Source organism: Canis aureus, chromosome 9, assembly GCF_053574225.1.
Source record: "Canis aureus isolate CA01 chromosome 9, VMU_Caureus_v.1.0, whole genome shotgun sequence".
Lineage (NCBI taxonomy): Eukaryota > Metazoa > Chordata > Mammalia > Carnivora > Canidae > Canis > Canis aureus.
The window spans coordinates 10375194-10399664 of NC_135619.1; the positions used below are offsets into that span (position 1 = coordinate 10375194).

The window sequence follows — 24471 nt, forward strand, 5'->3', positions numbered from 1 at the left end:
TAAAAAAGATTTTATTTATTGATTCATGAGAGACACACACAGAGAGAGAGAAGCAGAGACACAGGCAAAGGGAGAAGCAGGCTCCAGGCAGGGAGCCCAACATGAGACTCCATCCTGGATCTCCAGGATCAGGCCCTGGGTTGAAGGCAGTGCTAGACCACTGAGTCACCCGGGCTGCCCAGAAATTTTTTAATTTTAATGATCTTCAGCTTATCAATATCTTCTTACATAGATCAAGCCCTTGGTGTTGTAGGGAAATGATTTTTTAGATCTCAAAAGTTCAGAAAGAATATGTGAGACAAGGGTAGTAATGTCAGCAAAAGCACAGGGGTGGGTAAATTCATACTTTAGGAAAAAGGAGTAACATTGCGGTACTCAAAAATTAGACATTTAGAGTGATATAGGGTAGGAAATGTTATTGAAAAATAGTATGGCACTGTATTAGAAAATAATATGAATATTAAGGAATTCCTTTATATCATGCAAGCAAAGAGGATCATTAAGTTTTTCATTTCTCCCCCAACCCTCACACCTAGGACAAGGCATAAGCAGAGTTTTTCTTTGTGTTCTAGGAGGTTCATTATGTCAACAACCACTCATTGATAATAACATTAATTAAGTACTAATGTAACAGCATGCTGTAAATGTGTATTAATTCATCTAATCCTTACAAAAATTTCTTTTGCAATGAGCATTAAGTTTTAAAATAATCATTGTAATAGCAAAAAAAAACTAGAAGCAACCAAATAATCATCAGTATATCCATAGAAAAATTAATTGAAGATATATTCATATAATAGAATATTAGCAGTGAAAAAATTTATATAATAGCTATAGACATATAGCTCTAGGGGTACTTGGGTGGCTCAGTCAGTTAAGCCTCCGGCTCTTGGTTTCAGCTCAGGTCATGATCTCATGGATTAGTCTCATGATAATTATTTTATTTCAGGCTTCTGCCCAGCACAGAGTCTACTTCATACTCTTTCTCCCTCTCCCTCCCCCCTCCAATTAAAAAAACAAACATATAGTTCTACCTGGATATATATACTTTTTAACTGGAATTTCTGGACCTTAAGTTATGCATATATTCAAATGTACTAGATAAAAAAAATCATTATTAGAATAGATTTATTTTGTATTGGTTTTCCTATCTATGTATATGACCTGTCTTTCTCCCCTATATGCCTAATACTTGTTACTGTCAGTCTTTTTATTTATTGGTGGTCTACTTTGTATAGAAGAGTATTTTACTTTAGCTTCAGTGTACTTTCCCTGATTAATATTTAGGTTGATATTTATTGATTATTTTATTGGACAACATATTTGTTGAACAAATTCTATGTAAGACACTGTTTAAGGAATTGGGAAAAATTGTGATAATACAAAATAAATAAATAAAAATCCCTGTCCTATATATCTCTTTTTTTTTTATTTAAGAAATCTTTAAAAAAAAAAAAAAAAAAAAAAAAGAAATCTTTGCATACCTCATATTGAGACTATATTCTTCTATGCCTTTCTTTTTATTTGATTATTATACTATGGGCACTTACATCTTAGACTGTTTAGAACTAATATTTGTGTAGGCAAGAAATAGGGATCAAGTTCTGATTTTTTTTTAATAGGTATAACCACCTAGGTTCCATAAATAATCCTTCCTTTATGGCATTGCAGTGGCATCAATATTTTTAAAGATCTGTTTCTGGATTTTCTATTTAACTAATCTATCTGTCCTTGTATCAATATCACATTTTATAATTAATATAGTTTTATAATATATCTTGATATCTGATAGTACAAGTACTCTAGCTTTGTTTTCCTTTGTCAAGATTGTGATTGCTACTTTTACATTAGGTATTTCTTTTTTTTTTTTTTCTAGAATTTAATTTTATTGTAGTATATTAAGAGTCATGTATGCCAGGAAAGCCAGTAATTATTCATAAGCTTAGTAGTTCACCACAGTTTTAGAAAGCACATAATACATTCAAATAAGGCATTACAGAAAGTTTTGTAAAGAATTAAATGTGTCCTGCAATCCTTTTTAAAAAAAGTCTTGGTCCATTCTGAAAGATCAACATTGAATTTTTAAAAATCAAAAAAGAAGTTTTTTCCCACAAAAATACACGAAGAACCACTTGCTGGCATTTATATTTTGAGTGCCTGGGATAACAGGCCGGTGTTCAAAGGCAGTTCATAACAGGTTGTACCAGGACTCGTTGCATCTGATTTAGCACCAAGTAAGAGTAAATATCCCATTGAAGATGTAGCTGATTTTTTCATCCACCTCTCATCGCCCCACTCTTCCTGCCAGGCCACAGGACATAAGCACGCATCCTTGTTGCCCTACGAAGAAATCAAAATCTCTTCGCTTTTAAAGGGCTACTTATTCAGGCTACACACACAGGTGGAGTTCTTGCCCTGCTGACGGTGGCAGGGAAAGCCAGCAGCTGCCCACTGCTTTCACTAGGAATAAAGTCCTTCAACAAACTCAGTTACCTTCCTGGTCCTTTCTAACCTCTCCTGTAAATCCTTTTAATTGCTACTAATTTGATTAGTTTACTAATTTTGATTGTTTACTAATTATGATTGTTAAGCGTGTCAGGGAAATTCTCCCCAGGCATAACTGATCTATTTCTACTTCCTGAGGACCCAGTATGCTTGCTTTTATGTAGGGCCATGGGTTTGCTTTTCTTCTTGTATTTTAATTTGTCACTCATCACAGCAGATTTTACATAGTGATCAAAAAGAGAAACTGGCAAGTAGATCCTAAAGCACATACTTACACTTCTTAACCTGAGCAATAATCTGAAAACACAAGACTAATTACATTTTCTGTTGATAATTCAACCTCAGTGCTTTTGTAAGAACTTTCAATGTCAATTTCTAATAAATCATTTTTTCAATACACATGTTCTCAAAACCTGTCATAGGAAAGTAATATTTTCCTATATGCTAATTTAACACAATTTTATAGCAGACTGAAAATTCTGAATAAACTGAAAGTTTGTTTAGGACATAATAAATACAGTATATACGGTTAAGTTTTTAAGTTTCTTACTATAAAGGCAACAGTGAATTTGCATCCTGAAACTAATCTGCATATCTGGTTGCTTGTTTTCTAGAATTTGATAGTGTTTCACAAAACCATGTACCACAGTGCTAACGATGCTGGGTTTTGGCATCAGTCTACAACACATTTCTCTGATGAGATACTTTACCGAGTGACATGGAAATGTTTTTAGCTTCTCCAAAGAATAAGAAAATTTTTTATCAACCACTTAGTCTTCTGAACAAAAGTTAATATTAGTACCAATTGCTCTTTTAATTAGGACATCTGATGTTTTTAAATTACATACCCATAGAAGATACCCTGGGTAGACAAAAAGATGAATCTTAGTATCGGACTCATTTGGCCCATTCTTAATTTCCAGAATGAAATCAGTAGAAGTGAAACTAATATAATTTTCAAAGAATTCATACATGCCAGTCTCAGAACACGGAGCTTCTAAATGCACAGGCGAGGAGTCTCTGCTCATCTAACTGGTGATGTACACTTTTCCTCATGGAGTAACTGATGCTTTCTGGTTTATTTGTGGAACTTTTGTTTGTAGGAAAGCATACACATGGGGCCAGATTTTGTTGGTTTCTGTTCCAGAGAAGGTTTCCAATACTCCCTTTTTCCGGTAATATTCCAGGACCGGCTGTGTTTGGACTTCATAAGCCTTGAGTCTCTTGACAACCGTCTCTGGCTGGTCATCATCCCGCTGAATGAGAGGCTCCCCTGTCAGGTCATCAATGCCCACGGCTTTGGGAGGGTTGAATTCGATGTTGTGGACTCGGCCGCTGGCCGGATGAATCCAGCGCGCGGTGAGACGCTGCTTAATGACTTCGAAGGGCACGTTCAGATTAATCGCTGTGTCTATCTGATAAGCTCCGTCCAGGGCTTCTGCCTGTGGAAGTGTCCTTGGAAAACCATCCAATAGCCAGCTATATTGGGTGAGGTTTTTCAGCTCATGAAGGGCCAGCCGAGTCATGACCTCATCCGGGGTGAGCTTCCCTTGGTCAATGAAAGTCTTGGCTAACACACCGATTTCTGTGCCCCGAAGCATGTCGTCCCGGAGCAGGTCGCCGCTGGAGAGGTGCTTCAGCGCGAAGTGCCCGGTGATGCGCGACGACACGGTGCCCTTGCCGGAGCCCGGCGCCCCCATGATCACGGCGCGCAGCAGCCGCGCGGACGCCCCCTTGGCCGCAGGGAGCCGGGGCGCGGGGGCTCCGGCCTGGCTGCGCGCTCGCGGGGCTGCTCCGTGCAGGGCGCCCCGGCGGGCCGACAGCCTACGTTAGGTATTTCTATAATAATTTTCTAGGTAGCTTGTAAATTTCCACACACACACAAAAATGAAGCAATAATTTTTGTTGGAATAAAAAGTGTTTGGTGTACCTTCACAACCTTTTAACTTTGTTCTGTCAACCATGGACCTGATTTTTCCTTTTGTTTTTGTATGTCTTCTTTCTTTTTTTCTTTTAAGATTTATTCATTTATTCGTGAGAGAGAGGCAGAGACATAGGTAGAAGGAAAAGCAGACTCCCCACAGGGAGCCCAATGCGGGACTTGATCCAGGAGCTCAGGATCATGCCCTGAGCCAAAGGCAGATGCTTAATCAATGAGCCACCCAGGCATCCCTGCTTTTATATATCTTCTTAAACATCTCATGCTATGGGGAGATTTTATTATGAGAGTTTTCTATTTCATCAATTTTATTTGATGTTCTTTACTGCTATTATTTTTTTATTTCAATTAATTTGTTACTAGCACATCAATGTATAATTAATTATTGAATATCAGTCTGGTTTTCAATAATCTTAATATAATTTTGAATATATATAGTCATAAAAGTACTCTTCTCTATTCAATCATAAGAACACTTACAAAATTTAATCATTAACTAAGATAATTGAAGGTTTTTAGAAAAAGCTATTCTCTATAGATATTGCCTTTTGTTCTTAGTTTGCTGTGACTTTTTTAAAATCATGAATAGCTGAATTTATTCAAATGCTTTTCTATTCCTATTGTGAAGATTACATATCATTCTTTCTTTATTCTTTGAAATGATTATTTAATTTATTTATTTAATTATTATTCATTAGCTATTAACTAATTATTAATTCTAAGCATCCTTACTAAGATGGCTTCAATCATACATCTGTGGTCAGCTTCTGGTAAGATAAGTGGCTCTATTGACTTGACTCAGTGTTTTTGCATGGTTGACACCTTGCTGAAATGACTCAATTCTTCTCAGTTTGTTCTGAGAATCCATCAAGGAAGATGAAACTTGTCCTTTTGGGGAAGGCAATGTTGAGAGAGACAGAGAGATAGAGACAGAGAAAAAGCCTGTAAAGCCTTTTGAGACTTGGGCCTGGAAGTGGAAAAACTCACTTTATCCATGTTATGTTGTTTTAAAGCAAATAACGAAGCCAGTCTAGTTTCAGAATTTTGGGTGAGACTCTACTTCTCACTAGAAGTCTCCTTTACTAAGATTATGGATAAGGAGGATCATGAAAGAGTTGGGACACTTTTCCCTCAGGCTACCACATGTTATAAACACTGTCACTACTAATAGCTTTTATTTCATAATTACTGTGTTCTAGATATTGTGCTAAGTATTGTATGCATTATCTGTTTGATTTTTATTATAACTAGAGGCGGTTGTCTTAGCTCAGGCCGCTGTAAAATACTATAGATTGGGTGGTTTAAACAATAAGCACTTATTTCTTACAGTTCTGAAGGCTGAGAAGTCTGAGATCAAGGTGATAGCCAATTCGCTTCCTGATTATTTCCTTCTTCCTAGCTTTCAGATAACCATTTTCTCAGTGAGTTCTTGCATGGTAGAAAGAGAGCTCTGGTCTGTCTGATTATTATATAGAAATTAATAAGGACATCTCATCATGGGGGCTCTCTTCACCTGATCCAACTAAACAAAATGAACTCTCAAAGGCCCTAACTCCAAATACCATCACATTGTGTGTTAGGCCTTGCTTCAATATATGAATTTTGAGGAAAATAAACAGTCCATAATAGAAGCAAGTACAACTTTATTCTTCATATGGTATATTTTAAACTAAAATGTTATTATTCATAAATAACTTTACTGTGACTCACTCAAGAAAAGTGGCATGGAGAAATATATATATTATCTAATGATTATAATATGAAATACATATTAATAAATATTCCTTGGACATATGAAAAAAGTGTATTGTTCATAAAACAAAGTAGACAATGAATCATAGTTAATCAATCCAAATAACTATTTTTTTTGCTACCTACATGATCAAAATTTTGTTAGCTTCTATCTAATATTCAATTTTATGGACTTCTCTGCTCCCAAATGTTTATTGCTTTGCTTAACTTTATCCTAAAATGAGAGCAAATAAAAAACAAGTTCTCAGAACAGTAAAAAACTGAGAGATTCTGTCTCACCAGAGACATTGCAATAAATAATAAAAGGAATTTGAATGGGCTGAAAGTAAAGTACCCCAATAGAAGACAGAGAAGAGTAAGAAGGAATGGAGAGTACCAGAAAATAACATAGTTTGGTAAATATAAAAGGCTATCAACAGTTTAAAGAGACAATAATTGCAAAGTTTATAAAATATGTCATAGCAAAATATTTAACAGTAATAGTAAATAAGGTAGGTGTAAAAGAACTAAATGGTGAAAAGTTGTTGCATTTAAGGGTAGGATAATTAAGGGAAGGTAATTTAGGTAACTTTCTTGATTTCTAGGCAATTTCTGTGTCTTGATTTGGTAGAGCTTACATATTTGTGTAAATACGTCAAATTCATTGAGCTAAAGTGAGATTTGTATAGTCTTAGTTCATGTGTTATACCATACTAAAATTTGAATAAAAATTTTGTGCTATTAGAATGCTGTTTGTATATGTTATTGCAGTATGTTAAGTGTAACATTCCATAAAGTGTAAAAACTAATCAAATACAAAACAGACTTTTCTTTTTTGTAAAAATAAAAGATACCTCTTATAGGAGGATCAAAAATATCAAACAGCTATGAAAGAATGAAACTATGTATAGTCTTTAGGAATAAACTTAAAAAGGTAAAATACTTTTATCTGAAAACTACTAATCATTGATGAAAGCAATTTAAAGAAACAAATACATAGACACTCTATATTCATGAATTGAAAGACAAAATATCATTAAAATGCCAATACTACCAAAAGTAGTCTACAGATTCAATGCAATCCCTGTCAAAATCCCAGATAGTTTTTTAACAAAAATAGAAAAAAAAATTCCAAAATTCTTGTGGACCACAAATAATGAAATAAATTTTGGGAAAGAAAGACTAAGCATGGAACATCATGCTTCCTTATTTCAAATTATATCACAAAGCTTGCTGTAGTGAAAACAGTATTGGACTAGCAAAAAAAAAATAGGCATATGAACAGACCAATGAACCAAATAGAAGGCCAGAAATAAACCTACTCATAAACAGTCAACTGATCTTTGACAAGAGTGCCAAAAATACACAATGAGGAGAGGACAATTACTTCAATAAATTATGTTGGGGAGTATGGTTCCATATACAAAAGGATGAAATTAAAACCTTATCTTACATCATACACAAAAATCAACTCAAAGTGGAGTAAAGATACCTTTTATTTTTAAGATTTTATTTATTTATTTATGAAAGACACAGAGAGAAGGCAGAAACATAGGCACAGGGAGAAGCAGGCTCCTCACAGGGAGCGGGATGTGGGACTTGATCCCGGAACTCTGGGATCACGCCCTGAGTCGAAGGCAAACACTCCTCCGCTGAGCCACCCAGGTGTCCCTGGAGTAAAGATTTCAATGGAAGACCTGATACTATAAAACTACTATAAGAAAAAAAGGGGAAAAGTTTCATAATGTTAGGGTTGACAATGATTTCTTGGATGTGATACCAAAGGCACAAGTAACAACAGCAAAATGAGACAAATGCATTAGATCAAACTAAAAAGTTCCTGCACAGCAAAGGAAACAAGTGTAAAGGCAAAGTATAAAATGAGAGAAAATATTTACAAACCATGTATCTGATAAGGAGTTAATAACCAAAATATATATAAGGATCTTTTATCATTTAATTGTTAAGAAGAAATTGATTTTGAAAATGGGCAAAGAACTTAAATATATGTTCCAAAGAATACTTAAAAATGACCAACAGGTATATGACATGATGCTCAACATCACTAATTATTAGGGGAATGTAAATCAAAGCTATAGAGAGATATCTCATACCTGTTAGGATGGCTATTCAACAACAACTAAAGTATTGACCAAGATGTGGAGAAATTAGAACTTTGCAGACTTTTGGAGGGAATCTAAAATGGGGCAGCTGCTATGGAAAAGAACATGGAGGTTCGTCAAAAATTTAAAGATTGAGTTCATAAGATCCAGCAATCCCACTTCTGGGCATACATTCAAAATAATTGAAATCAGGATTTCAAAGAGATAGATGCACTCAAATATTTATTGAAGTCTCATAGCCACAGTATAGATGCAACCTAAATGTCTATCAACAGATGGGTGAAACTGTGATATAGATATATAATGGAGACTTATCAAGTAAGAAGTTGCTATGGCTGATATCAAAGAGGTTGTTACCTGCGTTCTCCTCTAGGATATTTGTGGTTTCCTGTCCTACATTTAGGTCTTTTTTTAATTTTGAATTTATTTTTAATGTTGCATAAGAAAGTGGGTCCAGTTTCATTCTTTTGCATGTTGTTGTTCAGTTTTCCCAACATTATTTGTTGAAGAGACTTTTTTCCATTGTATATTCTTTCCTGCTTTGTCAAAGGTTAATTGATCACATAGTGGGGTTCATTTCTGGGTTTTCTATTCTGTTCTTTTGATCTATGTGTCTGTTTTTGTGCCAGTACCATACTGTTGTGATCACTCCACCTTTGTAGTACAAGTTGAAGTCCAGAATTGTGATGCTTCCAGCTTTGCTTTTGTTTTTGTTTTGTTTTGTTTTTCAAAATTGCTTTGGCTATTCTGGGTCTTTTGTAGTTCCATACGAATTCTAGGGGAAAAAATTGTTATAACTCTGAAAAATATTGGTAGTATTTTGGTAGTATTTTGATAGATATGTAATGAAATATTATTCAGCCCTAAGAAAGAGGGAAGTTCTACCATATGCATCATGGATGAGCCTGGAGAACACTATGCCTATCATGGAAGGATACATACTACATGATTACACTTATGATATATCATAAAATTTATATGAGGAATTGAAAATAGTCAAACTCATAAAAATAGACAGTAGAATGGTGATTGCTAGATGATGGGGGTTAGGAGAAATACAGAATTGCTCTTCAATTGGTATAAAGTTTCAGTTATGAAAGATGAATAAGCTCCAGAGATCTGCAATCCAACATTGTGTATATAGTTAACAATAGTATACTGCTCACCTAAAAATTTGTTGAGGGTGTTCTTACTACAATAATAAATGAAGTACTAAAAACAGGACAAGGTAGATGCATTAAGAGTCTAAAATTATAATACATATGTGAAAATAAATTTCCTTTACAATAAATATAAACTATTTTACAATGCTATTATTTTTTTAAGATTTATTTATTTATTCATAAAGAGAGAGAGGCAGAGACACAGGCACAGGGAGAAGCAGGGTCCATGCGGGGAGCCTGATGTGGTAGTCGATCCCGGGTCTCCAAGATCACACCCTGGGCTGCAGGCAGCACTAAACCACTGCACCACCAGGGTTGCCCACAATGTTATTATTGAAAATAAATCTTATTTCTGTAACAAAATAATAACCACCACCACAAAATTAAAAGTACAAGATCTCTACAGTGAAAACTGGAAAACATTTATAGTAATGGGAATCTAAGTAAGTGGAGGGATGTATCATGTATATGAATTAGAAGACTTAATACTTTTAGGTATCAATTCTTCCCTAATTGATATATAAACCAAGTGGAGTTCAAATCTGATCAAAATTACAGTGGACTTTGCTAGTTTAGGGAGATAGATAGATGATTCCAAGCTGCATGTAGTAATTCATATGGCAAAAATAAAAGTGATATTGAAAAGATAAAAAATGAAGGATGTATCAAAACAAATCCTATGATAATATTATACTTGTTTATGGAGAGATAAAGTAGTCAATAGAACAGTAGAGAGTCCAGAAACAGTCACACATATAACATAATAAAAATGACTATAAATATGGCATTGCCAGATATTAATAAAAAGATGAGAAAAGGTCTTTTCAAATTTGGTGCTGTTTTAATTCGATATGTGAAAAATTAAATTTTAACCTCTGCTTCACATCACACATAAAAATCAGTTTCAGTCTATATAATAGACCTAATGTAAAAAGTGAGGGAAGATATTTTCACAACCTTGTGGACAGTATTATTTTTAAAAAGACACAAAAAAGTAAAAATTGGTAAATTGGTTTACATTGAAATTTAAAACTTTCATTTTACAAAGCACATTACGAACAGCATTAGAAGATAAATCTCACTCTAAAATAAATTATTTGTTGGAATGCCTGGGTGGCTCAGTGGTTAAGCATTTGCCTTTGGCCCAGGGTGTGATCCTTGGAGGCCTGGATTGAGTCCCACGTCGGGCTCCCTGCAGGGAGCCTCCCCCTCTCTCTGCCTGTGTGTGTGTGTGTCTCTCTCTGTTTCTCATGAATCAATCAATAATTTTTTAAAAGTAAATAAAATAAAATACAATGAAATAAAATAATTTGCAATAAAAGAAATTATATCTGGAATATATACAGAAAACCTCAATTAGTGAGGCAGATAAATTGATATAAAAAATGGCCAAAAGGAACTGAAAACTAAACCTCAGAAAAAAAGAATATCCAATACTGGCCAATAAATTTATGAAAAGGTGATCTATGAGATATAAAAGGAATGAAAATTCAAACCACAATTAGAAACTGCTACACATCTGCCAGGATGGCTAAATTGTTTTTAAAAGATAAATGGAAAGAATTAATGATCATCTGGAATAGCTTCAACTCTCCTACATTGCTTATGGAAATGTAAATTGACATACATTGGAAAACTGGCAGTGTACATGTATACCTCAATATAGGCTTATACTCTGCCTCAACGATTCTACTTCTAGGATGTATCCGATATCCATAAATGAACTACATACTCAACAAAAAGTTGTGTGTATAAATGTTAGTTAACAAAATACTAGCCCCTAAGTGGAAATAACTCATCAGAAGTCATATGAATAATTGAGTATATATTCATATAATGAATTATTACAGCACAATGAAAGTAAGAACTAAAGTCTAACCACATGAAGAACAGAGATGACTCTTAAAAACAGTATTTTCGGAAAGAAGGTGGGCACAAACACAACAGGCTTCCTTATTTCATTTATGGAAATTTCACCAATAGGCAAAACTAATTTACAATGTTAGTGGTCAAGACAGCTGTAAAACTATTTGTATGTGTCAGGGAGAGAGGTGTGGAGTAGGCGGGAGGACAGAGGATGGTTGATCTAATGGGACTAAAGGGAACTTCTGTAATATTCTATCTCATCCATGTTAGTTACACAGTTTTATTCATTTTATGAAATGTATTGAGTATATGCTTTTTATTTTTTTGTATATGCTTTTTAATAGAAATTCACAGCATAAGCCATTTTAAAGTATATGATTGAATGGCATTGAACTTTCATATTATTGTCCAATTACTGCGTCTATATAGTTCCAAAACATTTTCATCCACCCAAAAGAAAGTCCCGTACTTATTAAGCAGTCCCTCCCTGCCACCTTTCCATCTAGGCTCTACCAAACACCAGGTTGTTTCCTGTCTCTATGAATTTACCTATACTGGATATTTCATATAAAATGGGATCATACACTATGTGACCATTGTGTCTGGCTTCTTTCACTGAATGTACTTTTTGCCAGGTTCGTCTACATTAGAGCATGAGAATCAGAACTCCATTCCCTTTGTAATGGCTGAATAATATTTCATTGTGTATGTGTTTGTGTGTGTGCATGTAAGTATATACCTTTGACTTTGACACTGAAATTTTTCCTCCTTCTAAATTTACATATTTTAACATTCCATATTCCATTGGAAATTTTAAAACAATTTTTATATTTAATTTTGAGGAAAGCCATTGTTATAGACACACATTTTTAAGTTTTTAAAAATTAGTTTTGGCTTTGAGAAAAAATATTGATGTTTTTATTCCTTCTAAGTAATTTTGATATTAAATAAGAAAAACAGTTTTTCATTGAGAGTATTACAATGTATTTTTTTCATATGAGAGGCACTGTAATAAAAAATATGTCATAAAATTACAATTTAAGACTACCCAGACACAAAATTAAAGAGGGTTTATATTGAATCTTTAAATACTCTTCAAATCTTACTTGATAAATTTATTTATAACAATGCTTCCTGGAGATTTATGCCTTATTTTAGAAAGTTTGACTTGGATCATGATTTTTTGACCAAATGTGTTGTGGAATATCATATATAATGAAATTCTAGCTTACATGTTACTGCAGGTTTTTTTTTTTCCTCCCTCTTCTGCAATAACTTGCCTTATTATAGTTTTCTGTATTTTCAACTTATTGATATACTTTAGATAGTGGAATTGATTTTCAGCAGCCAATCTTTTCCCTCTTACATTATTTATTAGTTCACAAATTCAGTTGAGATGAGACAATGTCTTTTCACTTGACTTGTACATAGACTAACCTCATTTTCATGATATTGTACAGTATAATTCTGCTATTTATTCAGATGACTAAAATATTGAGCAAGAAGAGTACTCCTAATGAAAATGATGAATAAATAAAAACCCTATTTGATGGTACACAATATTGGAACTCTGGGTGCATCTCATTATAAGAAATTAAATCTATCAATAGTCTAGGTTAAAAATTTGATTAATTTTCAAAATAAGAAATACAAAGTTAGTTTCTGCTGACCAGAAAATGTGAATGAAGGTTTTTAAAAACTTTTCTAATAAAAGAACTATTTCTATAGATAAGATGATTAGGAAGAAATGAAGTGAGAATTAACTTTATGACTCAGCAAAATTGTGTTAGTTACAAGAAAAAACCCTCATGACAAGTACACTCCTTAACCCCTAACACCTATTTAACCCATCCCCTCATCTCTCTTTCCACTCTGGAACAAAGCATCAGTTTATTCTCTATATTTTAAAGTCTTTCTTGGTTTGCCTCTCTCTTTCTCCCCCCATCCCCCACACCTTTGCTCACTTGTTTTGTTTCTTAAATTCCACATATGATTGAAATCATCTGATATTTGTCTTTTTCTGACTTATTTCACTTAGCATAACACTCTCTACTTCTGTCCATGTCTTTGTAAATGACAAGATTTCATTCTTTGACTATATTGTACACCTGAAATTACAACTAAACTGTATGTTAACTAACTGGAATCTGATTGAAAACTTAAAAAAAAATCATATGCAGTCATCTTATGCTGCAATAGGTTAAGACTCCTCTAACATTGTTTCCTTAAACAAGCAGTATCATATATAAATTCTTATGTAGTTAGCTCTTTTTGGCCTTTTATAATGAAAAGGGCTTTGGACTTCAATTTGAGAGATACGGTTCAACTCTTTATTCAAATATCAATGGTCTGTATGCTAATAGTCATGACATAAGTCATAGATCATGGCTTTCATCTGTAAATTGGGGCAGCTAATTTCTTTTTAAAGATTGTGTCCCAGTCTATACTTGTATGTTGTATGAGTTTTGGATATGCCACTTACTTTCTGGTATTTCAAACTTCCTCCAGGAATCATATAAGGTAACAGACAAGTCATAAACCAAGATTGAAAACAAAGGTATATGTGCTTTACTTTTTTTAAGACCCTGAGTGTTGGGATGCCTGAGGGGCTCAGCGGTTGAGCGTCTGCCTTCAGTTCAGGGCATGATCCCAGGATCTGGGATCAAGTCCCACATCAGGCTCCCTGCAGGGAGCTTGCTTCTCCCTCTGCCTCTCTCTCTCTCTCTCTCTCTGTCTCTCATGAATAAGTAAATAAATCTTTAAAAAAAAAAAGCCCCTGAATGTTGTCAAATGTTTGCAAATTTAGTATTCTAATCAAGTTGCATTAATCCTATAGTACTATGATAGGGGAACATTCATTTCCGTTTTTGCTATTATATCTATTTATGTGCCACAACTCCATTTGTTGAAAATATTGTCTTTTCTGAATTATTTTAAAACTGAATTTTTTGTTGTCATTCCTTTTGTATGTGTATTGTTTCTTGTTCATTTTTTAAACTGAATCTCTATTAGCTTTTTTACTAAAGCATAATTGACATACAATGTTATATTAGTTTCAGATGTACAACATATTGATTTCACAATTCTGTGCATTACCCAGTGCTCATCATAGACATAGTCACTATCTGCCACCATACAATATTATACAGTATTATTGACTATATTTCCATGCCATACTTTTCATCTCTATGACTTGATGATTTTATAAATAGAAGTTTGCACTTCAATCCCTTTTATCTATTTTGTCTATCCCCCACCCCCCATTTGGAACCAACAGTTTGTTCTGTGTATTTAAGATTATGTTTTTTGTTTCTTTGTCCATTTGTTCACTTCTTTTGCTTTTTGGATTGCACATATAAGTGAAATCATATGGTATTTGTCTTTCTTTGACTTTTACTTAGCATAATACCCTCTAGGTCCATCTGCATTATCACAAATGGCAAGATTCCATCTTTTTTATGGCTAATTAGTATTCCAGTGTGTATGTGTGTGTGTGTGTGTGTGTGCATATATCTTTTATTTTTTTTTAGTTTTTATTTCAATTCCAGTTAACATATAGTGTTATATTGGTTTCAGATTTGCAATATAGTGATTCAACAATTCTATATATCATCCACTGCTCTTTACAACAGGTATATTCCTTAATTCCCATCACCTATTTAAACCATGCCCCACCCACCTCTCCTCTGGTAACCATCAGTTTATTCTCTATAATTAAAAGCCTGTTTAGTGGTTTCTCTCTCTCTTTCCCTCTCTCTCTCCTCTTCTCATTTCTTAAATTACACATATGAGTGAAATCATATGGTATTGGTTTTTCTCCAACTTATTTCATTTAGCATTATACTCTCTAGCTCTCTCATGTTGTTGTAAATGGCAAGATTTCTTTCCTTTTTATGGCTGGATGATGTTCCATCATGTATATATACCACTTCTTTATCCATTCATTAGATAGACACTTGGGTTGCTTCCTAAATTTAGCTATTTTAAATAATGCTGCTTATATTTGTTGCAGATGTACATGGGGTAGTTTTCTTATTTTTTTCTTTCTGGTGCTTCATTATTTGTGTATAGAAATGCAACAGATTTATATATTTTGATTTTGTATCCTACAATTTTACTGAATTTATTTATCACTTCTATTTGTTTTGGGGTGGATTCTTTTGGGTTTTCTATGTGTAGTATCATTTCATCTGTAAATAGTGGAAGTTTTATTTCTTCCTTACTGATTTGGATGCCTATTATTTCTTTCTGTTATCTGATTGCTGTGTCTAAGACTCCCAGTACTATATTGAATAAAAATATTGGGAGTAGGCATCCTTGTCTTCTTCCTAACCTTAGAGGAATAGCTCTGTTTTTCCCCATTAAAGATCATGTGGTTGTGGGTTTTTCATATATGGTCTTTATTATGTTAAGGTATGTTCTCTCTAAACACACTTTGTTGAGAGTTTTTATCATGATTCGTGATAATGAATAGATGAATGGATGTTGTGCTTTGTCAAATAACTTTTTCTGTGTCTATTGAAATGGTCACAAGGTTCTTATCCTTTCTCTTATTGATGTAATGTATCGCACTGATAGATTTGCAAATATTGGTCCACCATTGCAACCCAGGAATAAATCCCACTTGATTGTGGTGAGTGATTTTTAAAATGTGTTGTTGGATTCAGTTTGCTAGTATTTTTGTTGAGGATTTTTGCATTTACATTCATCAGAGATATTGGCCTGTAGTTGTCCTTTTTTTTGTGGTGTTTTTATCTGGTTTTGATGTTAGGGTAATGCTAGTCTCATAGAATGAATTTTGGAAGTTTTCCTTCCTTTTTTATTTTTTGGAATAGTTTGAGAAAAATAGGTATTAATTTCTTTAAATGTTTGGTAGAATTAACCTGTGAAGACCTTTGGTCCTGAACTTTTGTTTGTTGGGAGTTTTTTGATTAATGATTCAATTTCTTTGCTCATACCAAATCTTCTTTATCCATTCATCTATCAATGGATGCTTAGATTGTTTCCCAATTTTGTCTAGGGCAAATATTTCTGCTATAAACATCATCTCCCTTAGGTAAATGCCCAGAAGTGAAATTACTGAATCATATTGTATTTCTATTTTTAATTTTTTAAAAATATTCGTACTGTATTCTGTGGGAATTGCACCAATATGCACTCCCAGCAATGGTTCATGAGGGTTGTTTTTCCCCACTTCCTCTCCAACACTTGTTATTTCTGGTCTATTTGATATAAGCCATTCTGACTGATGTGAAGTGATATCTCAATGTGGATTTGATTTATTTATCGCTGACTAGTGATTTGAAATTATCCTACCTCAATCTTGATTTTTTCCTTCTTCACTATCATTGGAGTCAGATTAGCATTGTGTCTGAAAGTTTCCCTGTTCAACTGTGATATCTTACTTGTTATGTCACAGGCATACCCTAAAACTGGTTGAGTTGCTAACTCTATCTCAGTTTCAGCTTTTGGAGGACCCAAGTGTCCTAGTAATACTTTACATTTTATCTGACAAATGTCTGTCTTTCTTTGCTAAAATATAAGTCCCAATAAGGCATTTTTTAAAAGATTTTCCTGAGTGGCTAGGATAGTAACTGAACTATAGTAAATATTCAGAAATATGCATCGTATGACATTTACGGAGTATAGCACTAAGACTAAATATTAGCAAGGTTTGATTCCATAGTTGTCCTTTTCCCACATTCTTTACTCCATACACCATATAATTAGAAATGTATTCTGAGAACTCAAGAAATTCTGACTATCAAGTTTCTGACTTTCAAGTTTGCCTTGAAAAACAGAAAAGCATAATTTACTGTTGCCGTAAGATGTATTAGTCAGCCACAAACTTAAATCCTTTGAGCAGGTAAGTAAGAATTAAGATGGCAATATAATAGCTCTCTTTTTCCATAAAAATAGACCTCTGACACCCTCCCTGTTAAGAACAAGATGAGAACATAAATCAAGAATATGAAAGATATTTCACCATTCTATTGATTTACTAGTTCCAGCTTCATACTAACTTACCCACCAAATGTATATCTAAAATAAAAGGTGTCTGAAAGGTTTTGAAATGAACCAAAGAGAAGAAAAATGAGAACATATTTGTAGCGATATGAAAATCATTTTTATATATGTTAAACATAAATAAATCTTTTCAAGTATCCTACACAGAATGTTTATTGTCTCACTGACCACTAAATATACTTACCTGGATCTTGTACCTATCATAAACATCATATAGTAAACAAAGCCCTATGAGTATACTAAAAAATGTGTATACCATTGAGATCAAATTATAAAATATTTGTTAAGCATAATTCCTCAGAGTCCATGTTGTTTATGACTTAGATTTATTAAGATTGAGAGCTATAAAAGTTAACAATGTACAAAAATACCTTTGTACCAGAATCAAAATTTTAGATCTTTATATAGCAGTTTTATGTTTTATAATATAAAAAACAAGATTGTGTGTAAGAACATAAATAAATACATAGATAGCAAAGAAAATGATAAAGAACAAATGTTAATACTATGCTAATTAAATAATAATATATACCTGCAGTGTCACAGAGGAAAAAGGTATATCAATCTGTATGTAACAAAGTTATAACTTTTCCACAATTAAAAGGTCAAGTTGAAGAAATACATGAAAAAATGTGAAAATATTTGTAAATGGAAAATGCTTCTACTATATCACTTTTATTAACTTTTAACTCACTTAACACACTGAGATAGGTTCTTTTATCACTTCTGTTACATGAAGAAGGGAACTGAAGTACAAAGGAGTGGATATTTTGGAAAGTTTTTTAAATATACCTGATATAACATGTGTTCTTAATGATCAATAGATACTATGACATGTTATGTTCTCTTGATGTCTATGCATTCATATTTCTTATATACCCTAGAATATAATTCTTCCCCTCAGGCAGTATCAAGTTTCTGAATAAAAGAAAACATAACTTCTGCCTCCATAGGAGAGTACAGCAAATTTACATATATGAACAGAAATATTTAGAAATCAATTATACTATATTTCCAAGAGAAATACAGAATTTGATTGAAACACAGTAAAACTAACTTGTAATGATTCTTCTTTTCCTCTTTTCCTTGATTTTAGTTTGGGCTCCTATAACAGAATACCATAGACTACATGGATTAACAAACATTTCTTTCTCACAATTCTAGGAATTGGGAAATGTAAAATTAAAGTGCCAGTAGATTCAGTGTCTAGTGATAGCCTGTTTTCTGGCTCACAGATGGCCATCTTCCTACTGTAAATTCACAAGGCACAAAGAAGATGAGAGAGCTTTCTGGGGTCCCTTTTGTAAGAGCACTTATCCCATTCATGAGGGCTCCATCCTCACCACCTAATTACCTCTCAAAGGCCTCACTTGCTAATATCATCACTTTGGGGGTTAGAATTTCAACATGAATTTTGGAGGGACACAAACCTTCAATCCATTCCATTCTGCCTGCCCTCCTTTCCTTCTTTCCTCCCTCCTTCCTTTCTTCCTCCATCCCTCTCTCACTTCCTTCTTCTCTTCTCTTCTTTCTTCTCTTCTCTCTCTCTCTCTCTCTCTCTCTTTTTTTGTTCTACTTTCAGCCTATAGGCCAATTTTTAGTTCATTCTTCTACCCATTCCAACAATCCAAGAGAATTCTGACTTACTGGGCTAAGTCTGGATTCCAGGTGGTTCTCCTCCCTCCTCCCTTTTTGAGTCATAGTAACTTACTTGTGACATAGGAATGTTTAGAAAGCAAGAATTGGTGATGAATATAGAGCTGTTTGATATATGTATAATTTTATCAGAGCATTAAATGTATCCTCCCAAAATCAAGGCCATATAATATTGCATTTTCTAAGAATTTTTTGAGCTATTTATATTAGCTGCTTACAATTCCACTTCTCTGCATAGATAATAAATCTTAATAGTCTATTAATTAAGAGCTGTAGATTCCTTCAAATGTCCTAACCAGGGAAACTGTAAAGTCTTCTGTTTGTCAAGTGAAAATTTAATGTAAAGGATTATACAAGTTTCTCCAGCATTGTTTCAAAAAGAGGCATCAAAGACAAAGAATCTTTCACAGAAAGGAAACTTTTTCTTTTGACCCTGGACACTTTATCCAGATGGTATGTGGAAAACTCTATCTTGAGCTAATAAAGAAACCAAAACAAAACAGGTTTTGATTAGTTGATTAATCACATTGAAGCAATGCTCCCCAAAGACTATATTTAACTATATCATGCTCTGTATTTCAAATGCAAAATTCCTCTTTTGCAATTTTCTTCATTTAGTTTAAAAAAATGGAATTCTTACATTGTTAAATCATTGTATTTAACTTACTAGAGCAAGTGTAAGCTTTGCACTAAAAACTTTAACCTTTAGGTTTGAACTTATTTCTTTTTTTTTTTTAATTTTTATTTATTTATGATAGTCACACAGAGAGAGAGAGAGACAGAGACATAGGCAGAGGGAGAAGCAGGCTCCATGCACTGGGAGCCTGACGTGGGATTTGATCCTGGGTCTCCAGGATCACGCCCTGGGCCAAAGGCAGGCGCCAAACCGCTGCACCACCCAGGGATCCATTATTTCTTGCAGTAATAAAAACTTTTGTTTGTGCTATGAAGGAAATAGTATTACCTAATACAGTATAACTACTATTTTTTTTTTTTTTTACTATTTTTTACTTATATTAAAATGCTATTACTGGTTGCCTGAGTGGCTCAGTCAATTAAGCATCTGCCTTCAGCTCAAGTCATAATCCCAGGGTCCTGGGATCAAGTACTGCATTAGGTTCCCTCCTCTATGGGCAGCCTGCTTCTCCCTCTTCTTCTGCTTGCCACTCCCCATGCTTATTCTCTCTCTCTGTCAAATAAATAAATAAAATCTTAAATAAATAAAATGCTATCACCAATAAATCTTTTCCTTTTGTTTACTTTGTTCTTTTAATTATATATTAATTCTGTGAAAAATTCCAAGGTGTGTCCTTCATAAAAGCTGCTGGTTTACAGAAAAATAAATTAATTTTATTTTAAAAAATTTTGAATTTTGATGTATATATCTATTTTGTTATAGATAAAATGACAAAATGATTAATAAGGATTTTCAAGAAAGAAGAGTTGTATTATAGAATTGCCTGGGTTCTTAGAATGAAAAGACAAGCTGAAAGAGAAAAGGAATATTGTTAAATTTCCAATGTTAAAGAAGACCCTGTCAATGCACTATTTCCAAATGGATAAATATATCAGATTGTTATATCAGATTCCATTGGATTCATTTAAAAAATGATGGCCTTTTTTTATTTTAAAATGTGATATTTGAAGTAAACTGAAAATCAAATCATCTGCAACTTCTTAAATTTAAGATAAAAAAATTAATAGATGTTAATTTGTGTATGGGGGAGTATGTAAAATACTTTCCTTAAATAATATATTTTTTGGTCTTTTGTTAACAGTCTGACTTAAAGTCTATTTTAATTAATATTACTATAGCCACCACTGATCTCTTTTGGTTACCATTTGCATGGAATACTTTTTCCCATCCTTTCACTTTCAGCTCATATAGAGTCTTCTAGGGACTGAATATTCCCAATCCTTCTCCCCCTCAAATTCAAATGTTGAAACCCTAACTCCCAATATGATGGTAATTGGTAATGTGGCCTTTGGGAAGTAATTATGTTTAGATAAGGTCATGAAGTTTCCACCTTCATGATGAGATTAGAGACCTTATAAGGGGAGATACCAGAAAGCTTGCTTTCTCTCTGTTTCTTTGTCTCTGTCTCTCTATTTTCACAAACAACTTGGAAAAACCATGTGAGGATATAGCAAGAAGTTGGCTGTCTGGGCAAGAAGATTCTTACCAGGAACAGAATCAGCAGTATTTTGATCTTGGATTCCCCAGCCTTCAGAATTTTGAGAAATAAATGTCTATTTTTTTAAGCTACCCAGTTGACTATATTTTGTTATGGTAGCCCAAACTGATTCAACCAGTGTCCATAAATCCCAAGTGAGTTTCTTGCGAACAGCATGTAATTGGATCTTGTTTTTTTTTTTAATCTGTTCTGTGTCTTTTATTTTATTTTATTTTATTTTTTTGTTCTGTGTCTTTTAATTGGAGAGTTTAATCCATTTGCATTACATTACATTTAATACATTTACATTACAATTGGATCCTGTTTTTTTTTAATATTCGATCTATGTCTTTTAATTGGGGAGTTTAATCCATTCACATTTAAAATAATTATCCAGATGGAAGGACTTCTTATTGCCATTTTGTTGGTTATTATCTATTTGTCTCATAGTTTTGCCTTGTATCTTTCTTCTTTACTGCTTTCCTTTGTGTTTTATTAATTTTGTTTTTTGGTTTTTGGGTCTTTTTGTTTTTGTTTTTGATAGTGACAGGCTTCATTTCCCCTTTGGGTCCCTTTTGTGTATATTTGATAGATATTTTCTCTGTTGTTACCAATATTTGTTTGTTTTTCTGGCACTAAGTCAAGTTTTTTACTCCCCAGAAGTGATGACTATGGGGTGGAAGAGGGGGATAAAAAGAAGAAGACAGAACAAGCCAGAGAGAGTAAGGCGGTGGGAAGAGAGGAGACAGTAGATCACTGTTTTGTTAAAGGTTTTAGTGTCTGGTCTGGAGTTGTCTTTGGCACAGAATGTGAAGTCATTTCCAATGGTAGATCTCAAAGTCCTGGGCTAGAGTGGTGTCATCTGATGTGATGTCATCTCCAGCACTGAGGTCCTGAGCTGATTGATGTCATCTAGGATATGAGACTGAGGAACCTTTCCCAGGGAGTACCCACTCAAGTTGGCATGGGTTTTGTTTTTTGTTATTTTGTTTTTGGCTCTGTGATATTACCCAAGTTGGAGCTCCAGGATTATTAACCTATAAGCAGGCCCACTAATTTGGCCAATAGTATGGGCCCTTTCCTTGATGTGGTAATTTTGTTGGTGATGCACAAGCCAGAGAGGTCTTGGATTATAGGGCTTGTATTGGCCAAATTCAGTGGCATAAGTATCTCATCATTTGCCATTTTGGCTGAAACAATAGCTTACTTGGAGGGTTTAGGCTTCTGTATTGCAAGCCAATGAAAGCATCCAGATCAATAGTAGTAAGACCAGCAGATAAGCTGCACTTCTTAGGCTTTTGCTGTTTGATGTTGGTGTTCCTTCAGCATGTATTATTGCTAAGGAGGCATTGTCTGCTTTCATCATTGTAAGATATGGTATTGATTTTATTATCTCTGAATATGATTTTTTTTTTACTAAGGTTTCTATCTCCCCTTTTGGTAGTCTATACTTTCAGTAGAGATAGCCCTATAGTACCAATTTTAATTTCCTGAAGGGGATTAAAAAGGGAGTTTGAATTAATTATTCATCTCTCATAACCCAAATACCAAGGTTTTTTTTTTGTTGTTGTTTGTTTGTTTTTATTTGTTTGCTTGTTTGTTTTTATGAGACCAAGCTTAGGGTCTCATAACAGATAGATAGCTGTCTAGCCTGTGGTGCCATCTATAGTTAAGGGTCTTAGGAGACTATGTACCTAACTGGCCTCTATCCTTTATGGGTTATAGGCAAGATGGCAAATTTATAAAAATAGGAATAGATACTATTTAAAGGCCTACTATATAGTAAGTCTTCATATTACATAGAGGGCAGATGTATTCTTTTTAAATCTAGACAGGAAAGAGCTATGGGAAGACTTTTTACAGTTGGTATGAGGTGTGAGTCCATCAAGGGGCCTTAAATTAAGAAACATTAATGCCTGAGGCAAGATACAGATCCATTTAGGGGTGGATTTGATTGTTCTTTAAAAAGGAGATGTTTTAGGAGACTTACTTTATGTATGAGGCAAGACATTCCTGAGTTCTTTACCCTAAAGGGAAAAACTCTTAGGTAACTCTTAGACCAATAGTTTAGAATAAATGTGAAAGTACAGCCATTTGTTGTCTAGAACATCCAATGCTATGATCACTGCCTAAAGTTTGACCAATTGTTTTGACCCTTGAATCTCATCCCTTACCAGAGACATCGTGGCTAAGGGACAAAAAGGAGCAACATTCCACTGAGCTCCAGTATTTTTTTTTTTTTTAAAGATTTTATTTATTTATTTATTTATTTATTTATTTATTTATTTATTTATGAGAGACAGAGAGAGAGAGGCAGAGACATAGGCAGAGGGAGAAGCAGTCTCCATGCAGGGAGCCTGATGTGGGACTGGATCCCGGGACTCCAGGATCACACCCCGAGCTGAAGGCAGTTGTTTAACCGCTGAGCCACCCAGGTGTCCCTTGAGCTCTAGTATTAATGATGGTGTCATTGTCAGCAGTATAGACTATGAATTCCCATTGCTGTTAACTCAGTTAATCTCAAGGGGCCCTTTGTAGCCAAAGGCTCTTAGGTGGGGTGATCTTCTCTAGCATATACATATACAACATATGATATATGATATAAACAATATTGTAAATTGCCTATATTATACGTAATTTGTTTTATACACTTACCTTTTATTTTCTCCCCCTATATCTAGTTTTTTTAAGTCTGTTTTTTGTTGTTGTTGCTGTTGTTGTTTTAAGTTACCTGAAGACATGATTTTTAGTTTCTGTTTTTGTCAGACAACTCATAGTGCAGACTTTCTAAATGGCTATAGGTCAAGGTGGCAGTGGGGAGAGGGAAAGGGGCACAATAGCCTACCTTATAGGCAACCGTCTTGCCTTCCAAGCTTTCTCAGTCTACCTCCCAGGGAATGTGATTTGCATTTAGACCACTATAGCAGCCTTTCCTTGAAACAGCACTGTTAGCCCCATGTCTCAAGTATCAGTGCATTTTCATTGTCTTTTTGAACAAATCTTTTTAAAATAGCTTTTCTTTCTTTCCTTCTTTCATTCTTTTTCCTTCCTTCCTTCCTTCCTTCCTTCCTTCCTTTGTTTCAAAATCTTTTTTTTTTTTTTAAAGATTTTATTTATTCATGAGAGACACAGAGAGAGAGGCAAAGACACAGGCGGAGGGAGAAGCAGGCTCCCTGCAGGGGGCCCGATGTGGGACTCTTTCCTGGGACCCCAGGATCATGCTCTGAGCCAAAGGCAGACACTCAACCACTGAGCCACCCAGGAGTTCCTCAAGTTCTTATTTATAT

At 34.1% G+C, this 24471-nt stretch overlaps 1 protein-coding gene, 1 long non-coding RNA gene and 1 pseudogene across 12 annotated transcripts in view; 1 reads left to right on the forward strand and 2 right to left on the reverse strand.

Annotated features, from left to right (window-relative positions):
* LOC144320384 (uncharacterized) overlaps positions 1–18985 on the reverse strand; it is a 95656-nt gene extending 76671 nt beyond the window's left edge. Inside the window, exon 1 of the long non-coding RNA XR_013385917.1 lies at positions 18785–18985. This is a non-coding gene — a long non-coding RNA (uncharacterized LOC144320384). The remainder of the gene's footprint in view (positions 1–18784) is intronic.
* Positions 1–24471, forward strand: part of LOC144320383 (uncharacterized) — a 232843-nt gene that overhangs the window by 156851 nt on the left and 51521 nt on the right. The window contains exon 6 of one of the 11 annotated variants that reach the window (XM_077908847.1): positions 3693–6702. The exons of 9 other annotated variants lie outside the window; for them this stretch is intronic. The gene's annotated coding sequence lies outside the window, so the exon portion shown is untranslated. Of the gene's footprint in view, positions 1–949; positions 1374–3692; positions 6703–24471 lie in introns of those variants that run through there. One more of the 11 variants, XM_077908844.1, reaches the window with a different exon arrangement.
* LOC144320382 (GTP:AMP phosphotransferase AK3, mitochondrial pseudogene) lies at positions 2073–4266 on the reverse strand (annotated as a pseudogene).